This window comes from Aquarana catesbeiana, linkage group LG09 (assembly GCF_042186555.1).
Source record: "Aquarana catesbeiana isolate 2022-GZ linkage group LG09, ASM4218655v1, whole genome shotgun sequence".
Classification (NCBI taxonomy): Eukaryota; Metazoa; Chordata; class Amphibia; order Anura; family Ranidae; genus Aquarana; species Aquarana catesbeiana.
The window spans coordinates 82,376,070-82,402,488 of record NC_133332.1 but is presented as its reverse complement, the minus strand read 5'-3'; the positions used below and the strand labels follow the sequence as shown (position 1 = coordinate 82,402,488).

At 45.8% G+C, this 26,419-nt stretch overlaps 1 long non-coding RNA gene across 1 annotated transcript in view; it reads right to left on the bottom strand.

Moving 5' to 3' along the window:
• Positions 1–1,802: 1,802 nt before the first annotated feature.
• Positions 1,803–26,419, bottom strand: part of LOC141107201 (uncharacterized) — a 38,121-nt gene continuing 13,504 nt past the window's right edge. Inside the window, exons 2-12 of the long non-coding RNA XR_012235809.1 lie at positions 18,615–18,635; positions 14,049–14,069; positions 13,402–13,422; positions 13,262–13,282; positions 12,999–13,019; positions 12,893–12,913; positions 5,545–5,565; positions 3,849–3,869; positions 2,941–2,961; positions 1,979–1,999; positions 1,803–1,825 (exon numbers count right to left, since the gene is read on the bottom strand). This is a non-coding gene — a long non-coding RNA (uncharacterized lncRNA). The remainder of the gene's footprint in view (positions 1,826–1,978; positions 2,000–2,940; positions 2,962–3,848; positions 3,870–5,544; positions 5,566–12,892; positions 12,914–12,998; positions 13,020–13,261; positions 13,283–13,401; positions 13,423–14,048; positions 14,070–18,614; positions 18,636–26,419) is intronic.

The window sequence follows — 26,419 nt, the reverse complement described above, 5'->3', positions numbered from 1 at the left end:
AATTTCATCCATTTTTATTTCTAGGGCGGCGGTGCGGTTTCCCAGCTCTCTTATTTCTTTGGTTAGGCTTTTTGTTATTTGGTCTGAGGTTTGTTTTAAAGCCTTATGAAGCATCTTTTCAAATTGTAATAATAATACTGGGGATGCTGAGGAGGCTTGTGGAGAAGTTTGTGAGAGGATTTGTTCTGTATCTGACTCAAATGGAGAGTCTTGCTGTGACATTTTCTGTCTGTGAGAGCGCCCTGATGCTGTATCTTGTGAGGTGACTGGAGCTGCTTCAGCTGCAGTGAGTGCCTGTGAGCTCTTTGTGAGGTGATTTTTATTTCTGCCACGGTTTCCTCCCAGTACCATATTTCCTGCCCAAACTTTCACAGTTTGTTCCCAGGGGCAAAAAGGTTCAAATGGATACCTTTTGAGCCTGCAGGCTCCGCTTTGTCCTTCTCTTCTCTCCTCAGCGGTGTGGAGCTCTAACAATGCATGTCTGCTCTGCTAGGCTCCGCCTCCTGCCCCCCCGCAACTATTACTTTTTAATATTCATTTGATATAGGTGTCTGAGCACTTTTTATAGTTTGCAGCTTTTACAATTATTTTTCAGTCACATTTTTCAGAATATCTTCACAGGATTTATTCTCACTTTTTCCATTTCAGCGCTTTAGTTTTTTTTTGCACTTATATGCTCCCAAAGTACTCTCCCTGCTCTTGCCCACCTCTGATACATGCATGCACCATCCTGGATCACCTTCACCTCTGACACATACCTCAAGAAACCCCTCTCTGATCAGCACAACCTCTGAAGCATGCTCCCCTATGCCAAATCACCTTCACCTCTGATATATGCTTTCAAAATACTCTCTCTGGTCTGCTGCACCACTGATACATACATTCACTATCCTGGATCACCTTCTCCTCTGAATAATGCCTGTAGAAACCCTACTCGATTCGCTCAACCTCTAAACATGACTCCCCTCAGATTAGCTTCACATTTGCCTCCACCATCCCTACTTTTCAGACTCATTTTCCAGCCCTGATACATATTTCCAAAATCTACTACCTGATCAATCCCGCCTTTTGTACATGCCTCCACCAGCCCAGATCTACTTCACATCTGATACGTGTCTCTAGATTCCTCTCCTTGATCTGCCACATCTCTGATGCCTGTCCCACCATCACTGTTCCCCTACAGCCACTCAAATCACTCCAGAGTCTCTTAGCTTTCTAAACACACAGACCCTTGTCCCAAAATGACCACATTCATGAATTGGCACACATTTGCTAGTATCAGATACTCTTTACAAGTAAGTTGTGTTAGTCATATTTTTCTACTATACATTTTTTTACTATATATACATACTTACTAGGGAGCAATTTCAGTCTATCTGTGACCTGTTCTTATTCTATATCTCCATCATCATCCTGGCTGGGCTCACCTCACAGTACTCTACTAAGTGGTGCATATACCTTATTACATGAGCGCTGCTCAGACCTGAGATGGTGCCCACCTCAGTCAGAAGGGGGAGAAGTTATGGTGACAGAAGTCAGAAGACTTCAAGAAAAAAAAAAAAAAAAGTATATATAGGAGTGGGGCTTTGGGGGTGGGGGAGAAGAGGGTGGCAATGTGGAGGAAAATCCTGGAGTTCTGCTTTAAAGAAAACTAAAAATTTACCAACTTGTTGTACATGTTTTGTGAAAGGATTGAATAAATTAATAAGTTATTTGAGGAAATGAGAGTTCTGCAGATCTACACACACACAGACACGTGCTAAGATATTATATAGGTATAATTTTAAATATAACATGTACTAACCTGTTTCATTTACTGTGGTTCCTGTGGAATAATTAAATGAATCTATGAATTCAGGAAAAACTACTTTGAAGATCTGCACACCACACTTATTATGGACTACACATATACCTAATCTGATAGAAAAGATTAACATATTACATGCAGTTTTAAAACAGATTAAAAACCTTTACAAACCTGTAACGTTGTTCGTAGTTGCTGTGGAATAAATAAATAAATAATTTGAAAGATGAGTATTGTAACGATCTATAGAAACACACACCTAAAGCTTCTCTCCAAGAAAAACCTTTTTAGGTTTCATTACACTGTGCAGGGTGCCATGCTGATGCTCTGTCGGTGGTGGGCCCAAGACACCCTGAACTCATAGTATGTTTCCAGTATTTCCTTGTTCAGTAGCTAAAGGTGCTGTCTACATCCACTCCATAGATATGAATGCCTGTGCATGGCTGTATACACGGTACTTGCATAAACCTGCACATGTGTACACATTTAAACTCCAAACGTAAATAAATAATAAATAAATAATTTAAACTCCAAACGTGGACTGTCTGCATAGAGCCATTCATGTCTATGAGTCGGCTGTATGCAGCACCTTTGGCTCTACCCACATGCCGGAACTGGCAACTGGCTCAGCCTCTCAGATGTGTTGCTGGGAGATTGAGCAAGCTGTCCCCCCCTGCCCCCCCAGCCCAGGGTTTTAGTGAGCATTGAAGGGGCAGAGCAGAGAGCTGACAGTCAACGGCTCTCTGCTCAGAGCAGATGGGAGAACTGAGCTTTCAGTGGTGTTTGATCACACAGTGTAAAGGCGGCAGGGAACAGATACAGCATTGGATCGATGCTCCATCCATCTTAGGTGAGTATGCATTTTTTTGTAAACCCTGAACTTCTCTTTTAATGCATGGTCAAGTGATCTTCCATTGCACTGGTTCCAGTGAAGGTGACCAATAAGTTAAATCAACTCTGTTTGTCTTGTTGCCCCCAATCCCCTTCCCGTGTTGACATCATCAAACTTATACTATATTCAATGCAGGACCATTTGATTAAATTCTAGCCAAGGAAATTGCCATTATCCATGAAATCAGTAGGGGACATAGACATAGGTACTAAAGGATTGCCATATTACATATACTTTTACTAACCTGTTACATTGTTTGTAGTTGCTGTGGAATAATTAAATAAATTAATTAGTTAAAGAATGACTATTGTAAAGATCTACACGCTCACAAATACACACTACACACTTAAAGCCAAACACTTCACACCTGTGAGCATTTAACCAACACACGTGGGCCCTGGACAGGGCAGGAGGCCGGGTGCAGTGGGCCTGTATACAGGAGGAGACGGCTGTAGACATTCTGTCTTTTAAGGAGGTGGGGGCTAGGGTGGATTCCAAAAAGCTTATAAGGCCAGACTGGAGAGCCCTGTATAAGGCTGCTTCCCTGGAGGGTTCCCAGGAGAGGTGTACCCAGCTAGGAGGTATCTACACAGAACACAGTCCTGTGAGTACTGCCGACCCTTGACAGAGGAGAGACTAGAGGGAGATGATTGTGAGGAGCTGCATGTTCTTTCACTGGTGATTACTGTGGATCGTCCACTTTATGTGATAGACTATGTATGTCAAATGACTCCAGAATGTACAGTGTGTCCTAGTGATGTGACTGTCTTGCCATTCCCTGAACAACATCAGGAATAAATTCAGGAAAAACTGCTCTTAAGATCTACACACCACACTTGTGTAACTTGGGCATGCTATGTATGTCCCCAAAGAAGTAGTCAAAGTACAAAGGACATACAAAGCATGCCCTATGTAGTAATTTAATGAAAGAGTAAATGAAACGGTAAGTCTACACACAAAAGGCTTAGATACTATATGGGTAAATTTTTAAACAAGATCTAAGATTCACTAACATGTTACATTCATTGTTGTTGCTGAGAAATAATTGAATAAATAAATGAATTCACATTATGGACTACACACATACCTAATCTGATATAAAAGATTACCATATTACATGCAGTTCTAAAACAGACAAAAAGCTTTACTAACCTGTAACATTGTTTGTAGTTGCTGTGGAATAAATAGATAAATAAATCATTTAAAGAATTAGTATTGTAACGATCTTTAGTAACACACTCAGGGCAGTACGGGGGGGGGGGGGTCGAAGGGGAATCTCCCTGGGCTCTTTCTTAATCTGTGGTGGAGATCCCTGTATAAGGTTGCTTCCCTGGAGATTTCCCAGGAGATGTGTACCCAGCTAGGAGGTATCTACACAGAACACAGTCTTGTGAGTACTGCTGACCATTGGTAGAGGAGAGACTAGAGGGAGATGACTGTGAGGAGCTGCATGTGCTTTCACTGGTGATTACTTCGCATTGTCCACTTTATGCAATTGACTATGTATGTCAAGTGACTCCAGAATGTACAGTATGTTCTATTGATGTGACTGTCTTGCCATTCCCTGAATAACATCAGCAAAGTGCAGTGAACCTAACTATTGTGTGGAATTTCCATCTTCTGCATATAAAGGTCTATGGCCGGGAATGTCATTAGGAGGCCTATGGCAAGGAGCAGGGCATAAGGTGGCAGAGGGGTTGGCCTCAGCTGGTGGGATTGTGTTCTGACAGGGCTGAAGCAGGGGTAGGACCTTGTGCAAGGGTGCCAAAATTAGGCAACACAAAGCCTCTCTTACATGCTGACACATGCACACAACTGTTTCATTTTTAAAACTAGACCCCAAAGTGTGCCACCGTAGTGCTTGATGGTGAAAAGGTTATTGTACCACACCTTTTCACATACATATACTAAAAATGGGGGATTGTAAGAGATGAATTGTAAAAGAGGGAGTGCTTTATGAGCTGAGTAAGATAACTTTAACTATAAACTTTATACCTGTGCTGTCCCTTCAGAGCCCCGTGCCGTGGTCCGTGTCTCCTGCGCACATGCAAGGGAGTGATGTAATCGTGGCGTGGCAAATCAGACGGCTGGAGCATGCGACCCGGAAGATAGGTGAAGATGGAAGCCCTCTCAGCGGTGACAGTGTAGCGCTAGAGGGCTTCGTTCTAAGGTAAGTATTTCATAATGTGCTAGTATGCGATGCATACTAGTACTGTATCTCTTACCTTGCAGGGTTTAAAAAAAATAAAAAATTGTGCACTTTACTACCGCTTTAATGAAAATGAAAAATATACTAACTTGTTGTGCAGTTTTTGTGAGAGGTTTGAATAAATGAATAAGTTATTTAAGAAAATGAGAATTCTGAAGATCTACACACACACACATTAGATAACAGAAAAGGCTAAGATATTATATAGGTATCATTTTAAATATAAAATTTACTAACCTGTTACATTTACTGTGGTTCCTCTGGAATAATTAAATGAATCTTTGAATTCAGGAAAAACTACTCTGCAGATCTACACACCACACTTTTGTAACTTGGGCATGCTATGTATGCCCCCAAAGTAGTCAAAGTACACAGGACATACGTAGCATGCCCCATGTGATAATTGAATGAAAAAAGTGATGAATTTATTAAAGTCTACTCACAAATGGTTTAGATATTATATGGGTACATTTTTAAACAAGATCTAAGATTTATTAACCTGTTACTTTCATTGTAGTTGCTGAAGAATAATTGAATACATTAATTAATGTACATTATGGACTACACACATACCTAATCTGATAGAAAAGATTACCATATTACATGCAGTTTTAAAACAGACTAAAAAGCTTTACTAACCTGTAACATTGTTCGTAGTTGCTGTGGAATAAATAAATGATTTAAAGAATGAGTATTGTAACGATCTATTGAAACACACACCTAAAGCTTATCTCCAAGAGATAAGGGCGTGCTATGTATGCCCCCAAAGTAGTCAAAGTACACAGGACATACGCAGCATGCCCCATGTAATAAATGAATGAAAAAATGGATTAATTCATTAACCACTTCAATACCAGGCACTTAGACACCTTCCCGCCCAGCCCAATTTTCACCTTTCAGCGCTGTTGCAATTTGAATGACAATTGCGCGGTCATGCTACACTGTACCCAAACAAATTTTTTATCATTTTGTTCCCACAAATAGAGCTTTCTTTTGGTGGTATTTGATCACCTCTGCGGTTTTTAATTTTTGCGCAACAAATAAAAAAAGACAGAAAATTTCGAAAAAAAACAAGTTTTTCTTTGTTTCTGTTAAATTTTTTTGTAAATAAGTACGCTTTCTCCTTCAATAATGGGCACTGATATGGCGGCACAGATGGGCACTGATACGGCGGCACTGATGGGCACCGATGAGATGGCACCAATGAGGTGGCACTGATGAGGTGGCACTAACGGGCACTGATGATGGGCACTGATAGGCGGCACTGATGGGCACTGATAGGTGGCACTGATGGGCACTGATAGGTGGCACTGGTATGCGGCACTGATGGGCACTCATAGGTGGCACCGATGGGCACACATAGGCGGCACTGATGGGCACTCGTAGGTGGCATTGATTGGTATATATGGGTGGTACTGATGGGTACGTATGTGTGGCACTGATGTGTGGCACTGATGGGCACTGATAGGTGGGCACTGATGGGCACAGATGGGCACTGATGGGCACTGACAGGTGGCACTGATGGGCAATGACAGGTGGCACTGATGGGCAATGACAGGTGGCACAGATGGGCAATGACAGGTGGCACTGATAGAGCATTGCTGGGCAGATCTGGTCATATCATGGACATAATAGTGCCAATCAGTGCCCATTTGTGGGCACTGATTGGCACAGATTGGGCACATGTGGATGGCCATGGGATACATACCTGGCCATCCACGTTGCCCCTTCCCTGGTGGTCCTAGTGGCATCCCTGGTAGTCCAGTGGGGTGATCTGAGGGGGGGCTGCGCTGATAAACAATCAGCGCAGACCCCCCCTGCCAGGAGAGCCGCCGATCAGCTCTCCTCTACTTGCGTCTGTCAGACGCGAGTGAGGAAGAGCTGATCAACGGCTCTTCCTATTGACAGCGTGATCAGCCGTGATTGGACACGGCTGATCACGTGGTAAAGAGCCTCCGCCGGAGGCTTTTTACCAAGATCAGTGTAGCGGGGGCGCGCTGCGGCATGTTATCCTGCTGGACGTCATATGACGTCCAGTCAGGATAACACAACCACTTCCCGGACGTCAATCCGCTATAGGGCGGGCGGGAAGTGGTTAAAGAGGAGGGCCAGTCAAAACAAAAAAAAAATTAAAAAGTCAGCAGGTACAAATACTGCAGCTGCTGACTTTTAATTGGACACTTATCTGTCCCAGGGTCCAGCGATGCGGGGGATCGAAGCCCCGCTAGTCTCCCCGCTCGTCTCCCCCTCCGGCATTGCAACTGTGGGCGCCGGGCTGTGGCTTCACAGCCTGGCACCCACTGCGCATGCGCGAGCAGCGCAGCGCACCGTGATTGGCCGCTCAGTCACCTGGGACCTGTAATGGGTCCCAGATGATTGACAGGAGGGAGGAAGCAGAGCTGAGCCCTTCCTGTGCCGAGGGGGAAGTGATGTCACCAGCCCAGGCACTGGAAGAGGCAGACTACGAGGGACCCCCTAGCAACAGGCATTTAGAGGTAAGTAAAAAAAAAATATATATATATCCAAATGTTTTTTTTTATTTTTTTTTAGGCACAATCATGACTTTTTTTTTTTTAGGGTGGAACACCACTTTAAAGTCTTTTTAGGTTTCATTACACTGTGCAGGGTGCCATTCTGATGCTCTGTGGGTGGTGGAACCAAGACATTCTGAACTCATAGTATGTCCCCAGTATTTCCTTGCGCAGTAGCTAAAGGTGCTGTCTACATCCACTCCATGCACATGAATGCATACACCAGTACATGTGTACACGTTTCAACTTAAACTGCAGACTGTCTACATACAGCCATTCATGTCTATGAGGCGGCTGTATGCAGCACTTTTGGCTCCTGGGCAGGGAAATATGCAGAAACGTTACATTATATAAAATGAAGTGAAGCGCATGAAGTTAAAATTTTTAAAAGATTCTACAAAGCCGTTTTCAACTGGTCAACAGTGAGCACTTAGATTTGTTTTGTCTCACCATATATATATCCTGGGGGAATCGACTGGAGTTCTTGGTCCTGCCTGGATGATTTACCCTTATGGGACATGTGCATATAACCATCTGTTAGTTCAGTGGCTTGAGGTGAGTGAAGAGAGTGCTCTGGAGGTGGAGGGTCTGTCCCCATTGCATCCTTTGTGTTCTGTCACCTGGAATCCTCTTGGTGCTTGCTGGGACCTTTAGTCCTCTTCATTTTCCTGCTGGATTACTATTGGACTTTGGAGAATCTTTTAGAAATTTTAATTCCATGTGCTTCACTATGTTTTATATTATGTCCATTTTGATTATGTGATGATCTTTTGTGCTAGCTGCATTAGTTTTTAGGAATTGTTTGCGCTAATTGATTTGATTACTTAATAGAAACTTTACATTATATACCCCAGATGGCCTTGTGCATAAGTCCCAACAGGTTCACACTGGACGTCATTCAACCCAGAAGACCGATGACATCTAGTGGTAGAGATGCATTACTGTATGGGAGAGAGCCCGAGAGGAGGGGTGCATTGCAGCCACAGCTGCATTTTCTTTAGCCAGATAGGGAACCATTTAAAAAGAAAAATAGCTTAGTTTTTTACCTATAAGATTCTATATAGCTGCATTTTTTAATAAGATTAAAGATTTCTTAACCTGTTACATTTGTTGTAGTTCCTGTGGAATAATAAAATGAATCAATACATTTATGACAATATACTCTAAAGATCTGCACACCACACCTAAGAACTTGTGTAACTTGGGAATGCCTGTATGCAGGGCCGTCTTTACCGCAGGGCAAAAGGGGCAGCTGCCCAGGGCCCTGTCATTGTTTTTGGGCCCAAAGCAGAGCTGCTCCTTAAGCCCACGCTGCCAGCAAATCGGGACCCCCATCGGCACTGCAAATTCACCGTCCAGAGTGACACTGGAAGCCGGCATCAGTGTGCAAGACTGCTGCATATTCTGGAGCAAGAAGCAGGCGGGCAGGGCCTTGAACTCCACTGATGCTCTGACCCCGCCCCTCGCTATGTGTGCTGCCTGTACACTGGAGGCCTCGGGTAGGACCGCGTAGTGGAGCAAATATCAGAGTGCTAGACACCAGCACTGCTGTGAGTCCACCCGCGGATGGTTATCGGAGCTGAGCTGGCCAGGACCAGGAGGATTTCTCCTCCCCTGGCTCCCCAGGACCCCATATGTAGAGTTTCAAAACCCTGTCCAGGCTGTGGCTGGATTTATTACAGCGCATGCAGCATGGGCCAGGCCACCAGACCACACAGTGCTGTACAGTATTTCACTGCTTGATGGGTTTATTTTAAGCCTGGTTTACATGTAGGGTCTGCAATGTAAAGGGGCACTATGATGTGGAAATGGCTGAAATGTAAAGGGGCACTATGATGTGGAAATGGCTGCAATGTAAAGGGGCACTATGACGTGGAAATTGCTGTTTTTTCTTTTTAGATAATTCTATGTGTGTGTTTGTTTTTTGAGATACTGGGGTGAAGAGCAAAATTGCATTGGGGGCCTAAGAAAATGTTTGCCCAGGGTCCATTCCATATTAAAGACGGCCCTGCCTGTATGCCCCAAAGAAGTAGTCATAGTACACAGGGCATACATAGCATGTCCCCTCCCTCTGCTGCAGCTGTCTGACCCCCACCCCAACACACAAGCACTCATAAGAACAAAAAAGGTAAAAGTTGACCTAAAGCCAGGAAAAATAATCACTAATGTTTTATCACTCTACCCAGTCCCAGGCAATACATAATTCTTTAATTTTGTTTTTTAATTAAAGTTCCTTCGACCCTCTTATGCATATCTTACAGGAGAAGTATGGCCAAAGCTTTTATGGCCCTACTTCTCCTATAAATCACAGGAGTGCAGTTCCTTCTGCACTCCGGGGAGCCATTTTCAGCCAACAGAAGGCTAAGGTCCGCTGTTGGCTGACTTCACTCAGCGGTCCAGGCTGGGAAAAGATCCCAACTTTACAGTCAGGATCCACCCACATGCCTGGACTGGCAGATGGCTCAGTTTCTCAGATGTGTCACTGGGAGACTGAGCAAGCTGCTCTCTTTCTCCACAGCCCAGGGCATAGTTGCCAACATTGTAAAAAAAAAATGTGGGACACTTTTGTGGCTGTAGGCGGAGCCGTACAATAATTAGGGGGCGGGGCATTCGTTTGTAGGCGTGGCTGAGTAAAAATATTCAAGTGCGGCGCGCTACGCGTCATAGTGGGCGTGGCTTAAATGGGCGTGGCTCAAGAGGGTGTGGTTAGAGTCTGAGATGAATGAGGGATGGAGAGGGAAAGGGGGAGAGGGGGAGAGGGAAAGGGGGAGAGGGGGAGAGGGAAATGACGGGACAGCAGCCCCAGATCCTGCACAATAAAAATATGTGTATTCTAGAAAGTTTAACAATCAGCAGATAAAGATACTCCAAACACCTGGTGTTAGCACTTCAATCATCCCGGCACCATGGTTGTTATGGTGTCAGGATGATTGAAGTGCAGTATTTCTATTATTACATTGTAATATAAAATTAAATCATTCAACTCACCATAATGCAGAATCAGTGGGAGCCCCGAGTGTGTCACCTGCCACGTCGCCTGCCACCAGCCGTCCGTCCTTGCATCAGGTGCCCCCAGCAGAGTCCGTCCTTGCATCAGGTGTCCCCAGCAGAGTCCGTCCTTGCATCAGGTGTCCCCAGCAGAGCCCCCCCTCACACCAGGAGTCCCCAGCAGAGCCCCCCCTCACACCAGGAGTCCCCAGCAGAGCCCCCCTCACACCAGGAGTCCCCAGCGGAGCCCCCCCTCACACCAGGAATCCCCAGCGGAGCCCCCCCTCACACCAGGTGCCCCCAGCGGAGCCCCCCCTCACATCAGGTGTCCCCGGCAGAGCCCCCCCCTCACATCAGGTGTCCCCGGCAGAGCCCCCCCTCACATCAGGTGTCCCCGGCAGAGCCCCCCTCACATCAGGTGTCCCCGGCAGAGCCCCTCCTCACATCAGGTGTCCCCGGCAGAGCCCCCCTCACATCAGGTGTCCCCGGCAGAGCCCCCCCTCACATCAGGTGTCCCTGGCGGAGCCCCCCCTCACACCAGGTGTCCCTGGCAGAGCCCCCTCTCACATCAGGTGTCCCTGGCGGAGCCCCCCCTCACATCAGGTGTCCCTGGCAGAGCCCCCCTCACATCAGGTGTCCCTGGCGGAGCCCCCCCTCACATCAGGTGTCCCTGGCAGAGCCCCCCTCACATCAGGTGTCCCTGGCAGAGCCTCCCTCACATCAGGTGTCCCTGGCAGAGCCCCCCTCACATCAGGTGTCCCCGGCAGAGCCCCCCCTCACATCAGGTGTCCCGGCAGAGCCCCCCTCACATCAGGTGTCCCTGGCAGAGCCCCCTCTCACATCAGGTGTCCCCGGCGGAGCCCCCCCTCACATCAGGTGTCCCTGGCGGAGCCCCCTCTCACATCAGGTGTCCCTGGCGGAGCCCCCTCACATCAGGTGTCCCTGGCGGAGCTCCCACTCACATCAGGTGTCCCTGGCGGAGCCCCCCTCACATCAGGTGTCCCTGGTGGAGCCCCCCTCACATCAGGTGTCCCTGGCGGAGCCCCCTCTCACATCAGGTGTCCCTGGCGGAGCCCCCTCTCACATCAGGTGTCCCTGGCGGAGCCCCCCCTCACATCAGGTGTCACTGGCGGAGCCCCCTCTCACATCAGGTGGCAGAGCCGGAGTGAGGCGGGGCGGAGGGTGGGCGGCGACGGAGGAGCTCCATCTAGAGCCCCCCCCAGCCGTCTTCCTGAGCTTCTTCAAGATGGCGGCCGGCGGAGTAGCGGCGGTGGGAAAAATCAAAAACCGGATTTTTCGGGACATTTCCCGGGACACAAAAAATTTGGGAATGGAGTGTAAGTCCCGGGAATGTCCCGGAAAATCCGGGACAGTTGGCAACTATGCCAGGGCTTCAGTGAGCGTTGGAGGGGCAGAGCAGAGAGCTGAAAGTCAACGGCTCTCTGCTTAGAGTGGATGGGAGAACTGAGCTTTCAGTAGTGTTTGATTTCCCAGTGCAGAGGTGGCAGGGAACAGATACAGCATTGGATTGACGCTGCATCCACCTAGGTGAGTATGCATTTTTTTGTAAACCCTGAACTTCTCTTTTAACACATGGTCCCGTGCTCTTCCATTGCACTGGTTCCAGTGAAGATGACCAGTTAGCTAGATTAACTCTGTATGTCTTGTCCCCCCCACCCCTCCCATGTTGACATCATTAGCCTCACACTGTGTTCACTACAGAACCATTTGATTGAGGCCAGGTTCACACTGTAACCCGCTGCGGATGGGACAGGAGCGCTGTACGTCCCTGTTCCTCGTTCCAGGGACAAATCAGGGTCGATTCTATGTCTGAATTCGGCGCCCTGAAACGGAGCCAAAGATGCACAGCGTTTCCGCAGCCGCAACGGAGATATGTGAACCGGCTCCATAGGGAGCCAGTCACATTCTCCTGCTATGCAAATTGGATGCGGGGAAACCCACATCTAATTCGCATAGGTGTGAACCCGGCCTATAGGAGAAGTCCAGCCTAACACTAAAATCTCTACATCTACAGACATCCACGATCTAACACTAACCTTCTAGCCATGTAAAGAAGAAATCAGTATGCATACCTTTTCTGAAGCTGCTCGGGTCCGGTCCCACGCTGAGCTGTTAGCCACGACACCACTGTGGAGGCAGGTGCAGTAGAGGCAGCCAACAACGGAAGAGCTATAGTAAGTCTATGGGTGACATAACTTCCCATTCATTTCACAGCTGTTGTCGGCTGTGTCCTCTGCAGAGCTTCCGCAGCTGGAGACTGGAAGGTATGGATACTGATTTCTTCTTTATAGGGTTAGATAAGTTAGTGTTAGATCGTGGATGTCTATAGATGTAGCAATTTTAGTGTTAGGCTGGACTTCTTTAAATTCCATGAAATCAGTACAGGATATGGACATAGGCACTCAATATAATAGAAAGATTACCATATTACATACACTTTTACTAACCTGTTACATTGTTTGGAGTTGCTGTGGAATGATTAAATAAATAAATGAGTTATAGAAAAGGCTAAGATATTATATAGGTGCCATTTTAAATATAAAATGTACTAACCTGTTACATTTCCTGTGGTTCCTGAGGAATAATTAAATGAATGTATGAATTTAGGAAAAACTACTCTGAAGATCTACACACCACACTTGAGTAACTTGCGCATGCTATGTATGTCCCCAAAGAAGTAGTCAAAGTACAAAGGACATATAAAGCATGCCCTATGTAATAATTTAATGAAAGAATAAATGAAACGGTAAGTCTACACACAAAAGGCTTAGATATTATATGGGTACATTTTTAAACAAGATCTAAGATTCACTAACCTGTTACATTCATTGTTGTTGCTGAGGAATAATTAAATGAATAAATTAATTCATAATATGGACTACACACATACCTAATCTGATATAAAAGATTACCATATTACATGCAGTTTTAAAACAGATTAAAAAGCTTTACTAACCTTTAACATTGTTCGTAGTTGCTGTGGAATAAATAGATAAATAAATGATTTAAAGAGTGAGTATTGTAACAATCTATAGAAACACACCCAAGGCCGGTACAAGGGCGGGGGGCCGAAGGGGGTGGGGGGCAAAGGGGAAACTGGGCGCTTTCTTAATCTGTGGTGAGGACGGGGGTGGCTCACTGGGAGCTTCTGCCGCTCCTCCTGCCTGAGAGGAGTGACTGTCATTCTCCCTCCTGTCACTGCATAATGTATCCATTCCCTGACTCTTCCATTCCAGCAACTTCAACTCTGCCTTATCTCTCCTGCACCCATTAATCACTACTCTCCTTCCAAGCTCCCCTTCCCCTGTTGGCTTGTTCTCCTTCCCAGCTGGGTCACTTTTGTCTTCCTTATTGGTCACTTTCACTGCATGCATTTTTTTTCTAAACCCTGAACTCTCTTTTAATTCATGGTCCAGTGATATTTCATTGCACTGGTTCCAGTGAAGGTGGCCAGTAAGCTAAATCAACTCTGTCTTGTTGCCCCTCCCCCCACAATGTTGACATCATCAAATTCAGAAAATTAGCATTGTCTATGAAATCAGTACGGGACATGGGCACTCAATATAATAGAAAAAATATCATATTACATATACTTTTACTAACCTGTTACATTGTTTGTAGTTGCTGTGGAATAATTAAATAAATGAATAAGTTAGAGAATGAGCATTGTAAAGATCTACACGCACGCAAACACACACTACACACTTAAAGCCAAACACCCCACACCTGTGAGCATGTAACCAACACATGTGGGCCCTGGTCAGGGCAGGAGGCTGGGTGGAGTGGACCTGTATACCAGTAGTGTATTTAGGTTTTGTGCTGCCCTAGGCCTGACTAAACTCGTGCAACCCCCCTAATTTAAATATGACCCACCCCTTCCTGTCAAGGCCACACCCCTTGTTGTTTAAGACCCGCCCTGAAATTTTCGAGTGGGGACACTAGTTCTGGGGGCCTGGGGGGGGATGGATTCCCTTAATTTGCATAGATTTCCTCTCACTTCCTGTTCGGCTATGGGGCAGGAAGTGAAGGGAAATCTCTGCAATGGGACGGGGATGGTAAAAAATAAACTGACAGGGGTTATAACCCTCCCTTATTCTATCCAAAATGAAAAAAAAAAGTGTTGCCTAGAGATCTACTTTAATCACAAATTTCTGATCATTTTATGGAGAGGACTAAGAAGATCTAAGCATGCCAATGATGCAGCAGAAAACATAGAGCACAGTGAGGAAGGTTTGTGGTCCAGGATGAGAGGACAATCAAAATGAGAAGCAGCGCCCCCCCCCTCACAGTTGTGGAATGCCAGCCGCCCGCATACAGGAAGCAGTGAGGCCGTTTTATGGGGGCGCTAGACTCATTTTCCTTTCAGCCCAGTCCGCCCCGTAAGACTGGCGCTACAATAACAGTGTAGCGAAAGCAGGCGGGGACTCTTTCCGTGCTACCCCCCTGCAAAGTGCTGCCCTAGGCCTGGGCCTTGTCGGCCTAGGCTAGGATACAGCATTGCTGTATACAGGAGGAGCCGGCTGTAGACATTCTGTCCCTTAAGGAGGTGGGGGCTAGGGCAGATTACAAAAGGCCTATTAGACCAGGATGGAAATCCCTGTATAAGGTTGCTTCCCTGGAGGGTTCCCAGGAGAGGTGTACCCAGATAGGAGGTATCTACACAGAACACAGTCTTGTGAGTACTGCTGACCATTGGCAGAGGAGAGACTATAGAGAGATGACTGTGAGGAGCTGCATGTGCTTTCACTGGTGATTACTTCGGATTGTTCACTTTATGTGATTGACTATGTATGTCAAGTGACTCCAGAATGTACAGTATGTTCTATTGATGTGACTGTCTTGCCATTCCCTGAACAACATCAGCAAAGTGCAGTGAACCTAACTATTGTGTGGCATTTCCATCTTCTGCATATAAAGGTCTATAGCCGGGAATGTCATTAGGAGGCCTATGGCAAGGAGCAGGGCATAAGGTGGCAGAGGGGTTGGCCTCAGCTGGTGGGATTGTGTTCTGACAGGGCTGAAGCAGGGGTAGGACCTTGTGCAAGGGTGCCAAAATTAGGCAACACAAAGCCTCTCTTACATGCTGACACATGCACACAACTGTTTCATTTTTTTTAACTAGACCCCAAAGTGTGCCACTGTAGTGCTTGATGGTGAAAAGTTTATTGTACCACACCTTTTCACATACATATACTAAAAATGGGGGATTGTAAGAGATGACTTGTAAATGTGGAAGTGCTTTATGAGCTGAGTAAGATAACTTTAACTATTTACTTTATACCTGTGCTGTCCCTTCAGAGCCTCGTGCCGCGGTCTGTGGTGTGTGCGGGAGTGACATAATTGCAGCGTGGCCAATCAGACGGCTGGAGCATGCGACCCGGAAGGAGGACCGGGTGAAGATAGAAGCCCTCTCAGCAGTGACAGCGTGCCAAAAGAGGGCTTCGTTCTAAGGTAAGTATTTCATAATGTGCTAGTATGCCCTGCATACTAGTACACTATGCCTTTACCTTGCAGGGTTTAACCACTTCAGCCCCGGACCATTTGGCTGGCCAAAGACCAGAGCACTTTTTGCGATTCGGCACTGCGTCACTTTAACTGACAATTGCGCGGTCGTGCAACGTGGCTCCCAAACAAAATTGACGTCCTTTTTTCCCCACAAATAGAGCTTTCTTTTGGTGGTATTTGATCACCTCTGCAGTTTTTATTTTTTGCGCTATAAACAAAAAAAAGCAGCATTTTTTAAAAAAACGCATTCTTTTTTACTTTTTGCTATAATAAATATCCCCAAAAGTTTAGGCCGATATGTATTCTTCTAAATATTTTTGGTAAAAAAAATCACAATAATAGTATTGATTGGTTTGCGCAAAAGTTATAGCGTCTACAAAATAGGGGATAGTTTTATGGCATTTTTATTAATATTTTTTTTTACTAGTAATGGCATCGATCAGCGATTTTTATCATGATTGCGACATTATGGCAAACAGATCGGACACTTTTGCCGCTATTCACATTTATACAGCAATCAGTGCGATTAAAAATGCATTGATTACTGTGCAAATGTGACTGGCAGTGAAGGGGTTAACCACTAGGGGGCGCTGTAGGGCTTAAGTGTGTCCTAAGGAGTGATTCTAACTGTGGAGGGGATGGGCTATGTGTGACACGACACTGATCACCGCTCCCGATTACAGGGAGAGGTGATCAGTGTCCTGTCACTAGGCAGAACAGGGAAATGCTTGTTTACTTTAGCATTTCCCCGTTCTTCCTCTCCGTGAGATGATCACGTGTATCCCCGCAGACATTGAGTCCGCAGGACCCAGGATCACACTCACAGAGATTGCGGCACACGTGCGCCTGCAAGCCGCTTCTTAAAGGGCAACGTACAGGTACGTTAATATGCCTGTATGTGCCCTTCTGCCGACATATATCGACGTGAGCCAGTCGGCAAGTGGTTAAAAAAAAAAATTGTGCGCTTTACTACTGCTTTAATGAAAATTTACTAACTTGTTGTGCAGTTTTTGTGAGAAGATTGAATAAATTAATAAGTTATTTAAGAAAATGAGAATTCTGAAGATCTACACACACACAAATTAGATAACAGAAAAGGCTAAGATATTATACAGGTATCCTTTTAAATATAAAATTTACTAACCTGTTACACGCTGTCGGCTGATGTCACTCAGCCAGTCCAGGCTGGGAAAAGATCCCAACTTTACAGTCAGGATCCACCCACATGCCTGGGCTGGCAGTTGGCTCAGCTTCTCAGATGTGTTGCTGGAAGACTGAACAAGCTGCTCCTTTCCCCCCCAGCCCAGGGCTTCAGTGAGTGTTAGAGAGGCAGAGCAGAGAGCTTACAGTCACCGGCTCTCTGCTCAGAGCGGATGGGAGAACTGAGCGTTCAGCGGTGTTTGATCGCTCAGTGCAGAGGTGGCAGGGGACAGATACAGCATTGGATCAACGTTGCATCCACCTGAGTATGCATTTTTTATGTAAACCCTGAACATCTCTTGTAGCCTTCCTGGTGGTATGATTATGTCAGATTTTTGAATCTCAAAGCCGTACATTGTTTTGCATAGAAATTTGGCTTTTTATATTGTAGGCCTGTCATTCTTAGTAATAACACACTTAAATCTGTCCAAAAAAGAGTCTAGTAGACATCCTGGGTATGATTCCAGGTGTTATGCTTATTTTACTTTCTGATCTTGTAAGTGATTTTAATCCCGCTGGAGATATTAAATATTTTAATCTTCTGCACTTAGAGGCGCCTTTTTTTCTGCTTGTGATCCTGGGTATGATAAAGTTTGAAACACAAAATCATAAATTATAATATAATAAATAACTATAAATAATTATATAATAATAATAAAATGAATTCCCCCACGAATCACTTTCCTGCAATTCTGCAAGTGTCCTAATTTACTATCGCTGTTTTCTAGCTGGTCGGTCTAATACCACTTTTGACATAAAGGGATACTTTTTGGTTGCTATGGACAATCTCAAGTTTCCAGGCAGAAAGAACAGTATATATCATATAAAACTGCATGCAGGGCACTGGACAAAGCGCTAGGGACAAAAGGGAGGTGAAATGATTTGATACAGTAATGTAATCTGTAAGATTACAGTGTACTGTATGTGTTATGTTTTTTGTACTTTTTAAATTTGCCCCTGGGCTCTGCCCCCATGCGTTACGGCGCTTGCAGGGAACGGAGCATGGCACACAGAGCATTGGGCGTAGGATCTAGCGGAGGACACAGCGGGGGGACATCGCAGGATCCCGGAGACAAGGTAAGTAACCTGGACCAGGATCCTGCAATGCAGTCCCAAGTGTGGCTCGGGGTTACCTCTAATGGTACTGAAATTTAACCCAGAGCCAAACTCGGGAATACCGCCAGAAGGGTTAATGCATGTTGTAGTGATCTGCCATTGCACTAGTTCCAGTAAAGGTGATCAGTAAACTAAATCAAATCTGTTTGTCTTGTTGCCCCCAACCCCCTTCCCGTGTTGACATCATCAAACTTACAACTGTATTCACTGCAGGACCATTTGACTAAATTCTAGCCAAGCAAATTAGCAGTATCCATGAAATCAGTACAGGACATGGACATAGGCACTCAACATAATAGACACTCAACATAATAGAAAGATTACCATATTACATACACTTTTACTAACCTGTTACATTGTTTGTATTTGCTGTGGAATAATTAAATAAATGAATTAGTTAAAGAATGAGTATTGTAAATATCTATACACACACACACACACACACAAACAAACGCACTACACACTTAAAGCCTATACTAGATGAAAACCCTATCAGGTTTCATTACACTGAGTACAGAGTGCCATGCTGATGCTCTGTCAGAGGAGGGCCATGACTTTTTGCACTATTAGTAAGTTCTCAGTCTAACAAGTTGGCATTGGGTGTCATTCAACCCAGAAGACCAAGGACATCAAAATATAATAATTACTGTGTGGGAGAAAGCCAGAGAGTGCCACGGTGCTATTTAAGCCTCATACACACGATAGGACTTTGTACAAACTTTCCCGTGGATTTTTGTACAAAGGGCGTTGGCCTTAAACTAATTAAGCATACACACGGCAGGAATTTTTCATCCAACTTTCACCAAATCACGTTGTTTTTCAGCTCTTTACTGCCACCCTTTGGTCAACTTCTGTATCGGCGAGAGTTGACACCTGCGAGCTACGTCGCGGGAGCCAGCGCCGAGCTGGCTCGCTCATCGGGAAAGGAAAAATTTGTTTTTTCCTTTCGCGATGAGCGACAAGCATTGCCGACAGGTGTTTGGTATAAATCATGAGGGGGAACTCCACGCCAAATTTTAAATAAAAAAACGGCATGGTTTCCCCTTCAGGAGCATACTAGGCCCTTAGGTCTGGTATGGATTTTAAGGGGAACCCCCTACGCCTAAAAAAAAAGGCGTGGGGGTCCCCCCAAAATCCATACCAGACCCTTATCTGAGCACGCAGCCCGGCCGGTCAGGAAAGGGGGTGGGGACGAGTGAGCGCTCCCCCCTCCTGAACCGCGCAAGTACCGCAAGCCCTCAACATGGGGGGGTGGGTGCTTTGGGGGAGGGGGGTGCCCTGTGGCCCCCCACCCCAAAGCACCATGTCCCCATGTTGATGAGGACAAGCGCCTCTTCACGACAACCCTGGCTGGTGGTTGTCAGGGTCTGCAGGCGGGGGGCTTATCGGAATCCGGGAGCCCCCTTTAATAAGGGGCCCCCAGATCCCGGCCACCCACCGTATGTGAATGAGTATGGGGTACATCGTACCCCTACCCATTCACCTGGGGGAAAAAAGTGTCAATAAAAAAAACACACTACACAGGTTTATAAAGTAATTTATTAGGCAGCTCCGCGTGTCTTCTTCTGACTTCGGGGGGTCTCTTCCGACTTCTCTGCTCTCTCGGGTTCTTCTCCCGCTCTCCGGTTCTTCTCTCGCTCTCCGGCCTCTTCTCCCGGTGTCTGGTTCTTCTCCCGCTCTCTGGCCTCTTTTCCTGGTGTCCGGTTCTTCTCACACTCTCTGGCCTCTTCTCCATGTCTTCGGTTCTTCTCCCGCTCTCCGGTTCTTCTGCCGGGCTCCTCCGCTATCTTCTGCTCTTTTGCCGATCCGTGACCCCACCCCTTATGACATCACAGTCCCGGGGCATGATGGGACTGTGACGCCATAAGGGGCGGGGTCACCAGGTGACATCAACCAATGACCACGCCCCATGCCTATATAAGTTGTTGCGCACCTCGCACACAGGATTACAGCGGGAGAGAGTGTTGTGTCAACATCGGAAGAAGGAACAAGACAATGGAGAAGACCGGCCACCACTAGTAAAAGAGCGGCAAAAGAGCAGAAGATAGCGGAGGAGCCCGGCAGAAGAACCGGAGAGCGGGAGAAGAACCGGAGACCTGGAGAAGAGGCCGGGGAGCAGGAGAAGAACCGGACACCGGCAGAAGAGGCCGGAGAGTGGTAGAAGAACTGGACACCGGGAGAAGAGGCTGGAGAGAGCGGAGAAGTTGGAAGAGACCCCCGAAGTCAGAAGAAGACCTCCGGAGCTGCTTAAATTACTTTAAAACCTAGTGTGCTTTTTTATTGACACTTTTTTTCCCCAGGTGAATGGGTAGGGGTACGATGTACCCCATACTCATTCACATAGGTTGGGGGCCGCTATCTGGGGGCCCCCTTATCAAAGGGGGCTCCCGGATTCCGATAAGCCCTCCGCTCGCAGACCCCGACAACCAACGGCCAGGGTTGTCGGAAAGAGGCCCTTGTCCTCATCAGCATGGGGACAAGCTGCTTTGGGGTGGGGGGCAGGCAGGGCGCCCCCCTGCCCCAAAGCACCCACCCCCCCATGTTGAGGGCATGCAGCCTGGTACGGTTCTGGGGGGCACCTGCTCATCCCCACCCCCTTTCCTGACCAGCCGGGCTGCGTGCTCGGATAAGGGTCTGGTATGGATTTTGGGGGGGAGCCCCACGTTGTTTTTTCGGCGTAGGGGTTCCTCTTAAAATCCATACCAGACCTAAGGGCCTGGTATGCTCCCAGAGGGGAATTCCCTCTTGTGCTGGCTGCAATAGGAAAATGTGTTTTTCCTATTGCAGCCAGCGCGAGATGTACAGTACCCTGTCGCTGAGAACCAGCGCAATGGGATCACGCTGGAAACATTCTCATGGGCAGGTACTGTAGTTTGTACAAAAGTCCGATGGCTTTGTGTACACACAATCGGGCTTTGCTCCATCTGACTTTTGTTGCCGGAAAGTTTGTCCATTTGCACAGCCAACAAAAGTCCGATGAAAACCGAAAAAGTTTGTCCGATGGAGCACACACACAGTTGGATGTTGCCCCAAAACAGCTGATTTGCATGTTTGTTGTCAAAAAGTCCAATCGTGTGTACGGGCCTTTACAGTAAGCCCACAGGCGAGCAGGTGACACAGGATCCCCCAGGGTGTGGAGTCTAAGAGCCAGCCGGTATTCTGCCAGGGACCCCCCTCACAAGGGTTTGGGCTTAGCTGTGTGCTGACCCCAGGTCACGACCCCCGGGTTCACCCTGCTCGCTAGGGAAGTACCAGAAGACACTGTCAGACATGGATGGATGGATGAAGCAAAGAAAAGCCGGATAGCTGAGAGGTCAGGTAAAGAAGGGGCTCAGAAACAAATGTTGTTCAAGCAACCAGTAGCTGGTCAGAAGGGATTTAAATAGCGAAGCACATGAGGGGCTGGACAGGAAGTTGCAGAAAGAAATCATATATTAAGCAACAGGTGGAGCCGGCGACACCCATAGCTGCAGAGTGCTGCAGAGCTGAACACAAGCTAGTGGAACAACAGGTGCCAGCCAGCCTACAGCAGTAAAGGTGAGACACAGATCAGCTCCGCAGCTGATCTGTGACAGTACCCCCCCTCTTACGAGGTCCCCCTACACGTCTGGGGGCTGGCTTGGAGGGAAATTTCCGATGAAATCTGGTCACCAAACGTGGGGCTGAGACATCGGTGGCAGGAACCCAAAACCTCTCCTCCATAGCACCATAGCCCTTCCAATCAATCAGAAAGAGTAGCCTCCCTCGGGAGTACTTGGAGTCCAATATTTCTCTAATCTCATACTGATCTGTGGTATCAGCCACAGGAGTGAGGTGAGAAGAAGGGCGAGAGTAGCGATTGAGGACCAGTGGCCTGAGCAGGGAGACATGGAAGGCGTTAGGTATCCTGAGATGAGAGGGCAGACAGAGCTTGAAAGCAACTGGATTGATCTGACGGAGAATAGGAAATGGACCAATGAAGTGAGGGGCAAATTTCATTGAGGGCACCCGGAGTCGGATGTGCTTGGTAGAGAGCCAAACTCTATCTCCATGCAAACCTTTCTATTACTAACAAGTAATCCTGGGCTGTATTGGTACTTGCAAGTCAGAAAAAGTGGCGCTAAATGGCGGTGTAACTCCTAACTAGTGCGAAAAAAATATAATCATCTAGTGTTCCAACAAACAATATGTGCACATAAAGTAAAAAACATTCATGGAAGATCTCATCAGTGTGAGAAAAATATGAAATACAAAATCCCTGTAAAAGTGTATCATACACACAGCAATATATATTATATGATGACATGAAACGTGAACTATAAATAATATCAGTCCATAAATATTCCCAAGGCAGGACACCGTGCAGGAAAGGTGAGGTATCTGGAAACAATCCACCAATTCACTCAGTGTTAGTGATTCCTCTCCCCTTGAATTCAACACTCACCAGCTCCATATGCCTCACACTCTCGTGTTTTGGCAATAAGGCATAAGTATAAGGTTGGTCAATGGAAGGTCAAAGGATCCAGATTCTTTAATTATCCAAGTGTCACCTCAATTTATAAAAAGAACTCAAAATAGTGTGATACCGTAAAACATATAAAATTTATTCAACTTAAAACTTCAATCATTACACTCACAAGAACAACTCTTGATTCAAGCCAAACTGACACTGCAAAGCAAATCCAAATCAAACCGAATCCTCCTCTGTGAAACGCCCAGCACCACTGTGAAAATGAGGGTCACGGCGGACCTCAAGAAGCAGCGATGGATGAGTTTTCACCCCTCTCTGCTGACAATCTAAAGATGTGGATCACCTGCTGGCAACACAGCCCGGGGGGCAGCTCCTCTGAAGCGTTTGAAGGCTCCCACCGATGCACGGAGATCCGCAGCCAAGTCACGTCCGTCACTACTGATTACTGATAGGTGCCGTACAGCCACGCCCCGACATGTTTCGTCATATCAGACTTCCTCATGGGATTGGCTGTACGGCACGGCACCTCCTACCCTTATACTCCTTGCGTCTTTCGACGTAATGATATGCAAATCTGTGTTCGCCTTCCCAGATGCCTCTGCGGCCCTCAAAAGCAGCGATGCTGGGCCGATCACGTACATCAGATAGCAGCTAAACTATATAAATATCTTGAAGGTAACTAAGCAAACTATAATCAAATATAATGCATAGATCGGGTATTGAAAACTCAAGAATGATGAGACAAACTGTTTTAAATCATAGATCTCATTCGTTGAGTGATAATCAGCAGTGTATCACCAACCCATTGATTGAACACTCCCCATATAAAGTATAGAATCATAGATCAAAAGTGTTGCATAATAGAGTTACCCAAGCGGTTTGTAATATGTGGTCAGACGAGGCAGCCCATACATTACCCGACCATGGACATAGATCGGGGCATTTTTCTAAATAAATCCATCATTCCCCCTAGCTAGTAATAAGAACTCACATAAGTATAATCATAACTCATTCCCTATATCTACGTTAATACCAACTATAGTGTATAAATAATGTTAAACCCTTAGTGAATAATTGTGAATCACTAAAAAGTTATCATGCTGTTAACCAGTAGAGTGAGTCCTCTAGTGGTGAAAGTGAAAAGTGTTTCCTCCGTGTTTCAAAAAATGATTTCCATTAAATTGAGCCACACAATTACCCCCCTTTTTTTTTTTTTTTTTTTTTTTTTTAAATGAAAACATAGCCCACTAAATATATTAGTGAGCTATGCCACTGTAAAAATGAGTGATGGTGCACTATGCCTAAACATATAAATATTAATTGGCCACTATTTCAGGTGACGCTTATATATAGAAAACAAAAGTGAGTGATAAAACCAAACAACCAAAAAACGTTATAGAAAGAAGGCAGTTGTTTCTCTCAATAGTCATCGAGTATAATGAGTTCTATAGAGGAATGTGTAGAGAGAGATGTAAAGACAGATTCCCTTGGGTGTATGGTTCAAACGTCACTGATGAAGCAGTTCAAATCTACTTCAATATTCAGGCCCCTAGGGGCAAGGCTTTTCAGACGAAATATCCATAGGGTCTCTCTTTGTGAGAGATCCCTAACTCTATTAGACCCTCTCCAGGCTGGATAAACACAATCTAATCCACAAAATTGTGCTAGGGAGGGGTCTTGATGATGTTTCTCTCTGAAGTGTAAAGATACACTATGGTATTTATAACCATTTTTGATGTTCGTGAGATGTTCAGATATTCGAACTCGGAGTAGTCGTTTCGTCCGACCAACATACAGTAACCCGCACGGGCACCATAAGAGGTAGACCACGTGTGAGGAATTGCACGATATGTATTCCTTGATCTCAAAGTTTTGCTGGTCTGTGCTAGTGACAGTTGTCATCCCCCTATTGGACACCCTCACAGTTCTGCAACATACACATTTCCTACATGGGAAAAAACCCTGTAGGTTAATTCTTAAAGTTTGTTGCCCTGGTGGGTCCAGAATCTTTCTTACCACTCTATCCCCAAAGTTTGGAGCTCGTTTGTAAACGAACCTGGGTGATGAGGGTAAGATTTGGCCTAAGTGTCTATCCCTTTCCAAGATGTGCCAGTGCTTCCTAAATATTGCCTCAATGTCCTTGTACTGGAAATGGAAGCCTGTGATGAACCTAATTTGTTGTTGGATACTTTTTTCTGGTGGGTGCCTACTTCTAAAACACTGGTCTCTTGATAAAAGTGCCACTTCCTGTATTGTATTATCCAGTCCCTGTTCACGGTAACCCTTTTGCATAAATTTATCCTTTAGTAATTTGACTTGGGTATAGTAATCCTCCAACTCGGTACAATTTCTTCGTACCCTTAGTATTTGTCCCTTCGGTATATTACGAATCCAAGTGGGATGGTGCCCACTAGTGATGGTTAAGTAACTGTTGCGATCCGTAGGTTTGAAATACGTCTTAGTTTTCAGACCGTTGGTGTGTATTTCTATAGTTAAATCCAAAAAGTTGACAGAAGTGTCGCTAATTTGGAATTCTAATTTGATGCCATTGGGGTTATTATTCAAATGTCCCAGAAATTCGATCACTGACTCTCTGGATCCCTCCCAAATGAACATTAAATCGTCTATGAAACGACGATAAAACTTCAACTGAGGCCTATGGGTGCTGAAGACTCGTTTGTCTTCCCACTCAGCCATAAACAGGTTGGCGAGGCTGGGAGCATATTTAGCTCCCATTGCCACGCCAACCTGTTGTGAAAAGAAAAAACCGTGGTACCAAAAATAATTATGGGACATGCAAAAATCTAAGGCATGTCCCAAAAAACGTTTTTGCGTGTGGGGAACTTCATCCCGCCTACTGAGTGCCCAATTAAGTGCCAACAGGGCATCCTCATGTTTTATGATGGTATATAATGAGGATACATCAGCCGTAACCAAATGAGTCTCTATTCCAGGGTTGATGACTACTTCCCTTAAGAGTTGTAACAGGTCTGATGTATCCTTCAAATAAGCTCTAGTAGTTAAAACGCTGGGCTGCAGGAATTTGTCTAAATATTCACCCATACGTGCCGTAACAGAACCAATCCCGTTCACAATAGGGCGGGCCGGTGGTGTTTGTGCGTTCTTGTGGATTTTCGGCAGTGTATAAATAATGGGGATCCTGCATGTTGAGGGCACTAAGTAACGTTTCTCTTTATCATTCAGAGCCTTGATTTGGTAACCCCATTCGACCAGCGCATTCAATTGTGTTCTGTAAGCTTCCGTTGGGTCTCCTCCCAGTTTCTTGTATGTGATTTTATCACCCAAGAGTTCCATAAGCTGATGGTGATAGAACTCTTTATTCAACAGAACGACTCCTCCCCCTTATCCGCCGGGCGGATGATGATATTTTTCTTATCTTCCAATGATTTTAGTCCATCTTTGATATACCTCGGATTTACCGTTTTCTTAACAGGGAGCTCATCAATGTCTTTCAACACCAAATGCTTGAATACCTCTATGAAGTGGTTGTTCGATAGTTGTGGATTAAAGATTGACTTGTTCTTAAGCCCACTGTCAATTTTCTGCCCTCCTACATTAGCTCTAATCCCTGATTCCACAGGGTGACTAAGGAAATACTTCTTTAGATTGAGTGTTCTAATAAATTTGTGTGTATCAATGTAGGTTTCAAACTTATTCATCACTCTCCTAGGGGCACATTTAA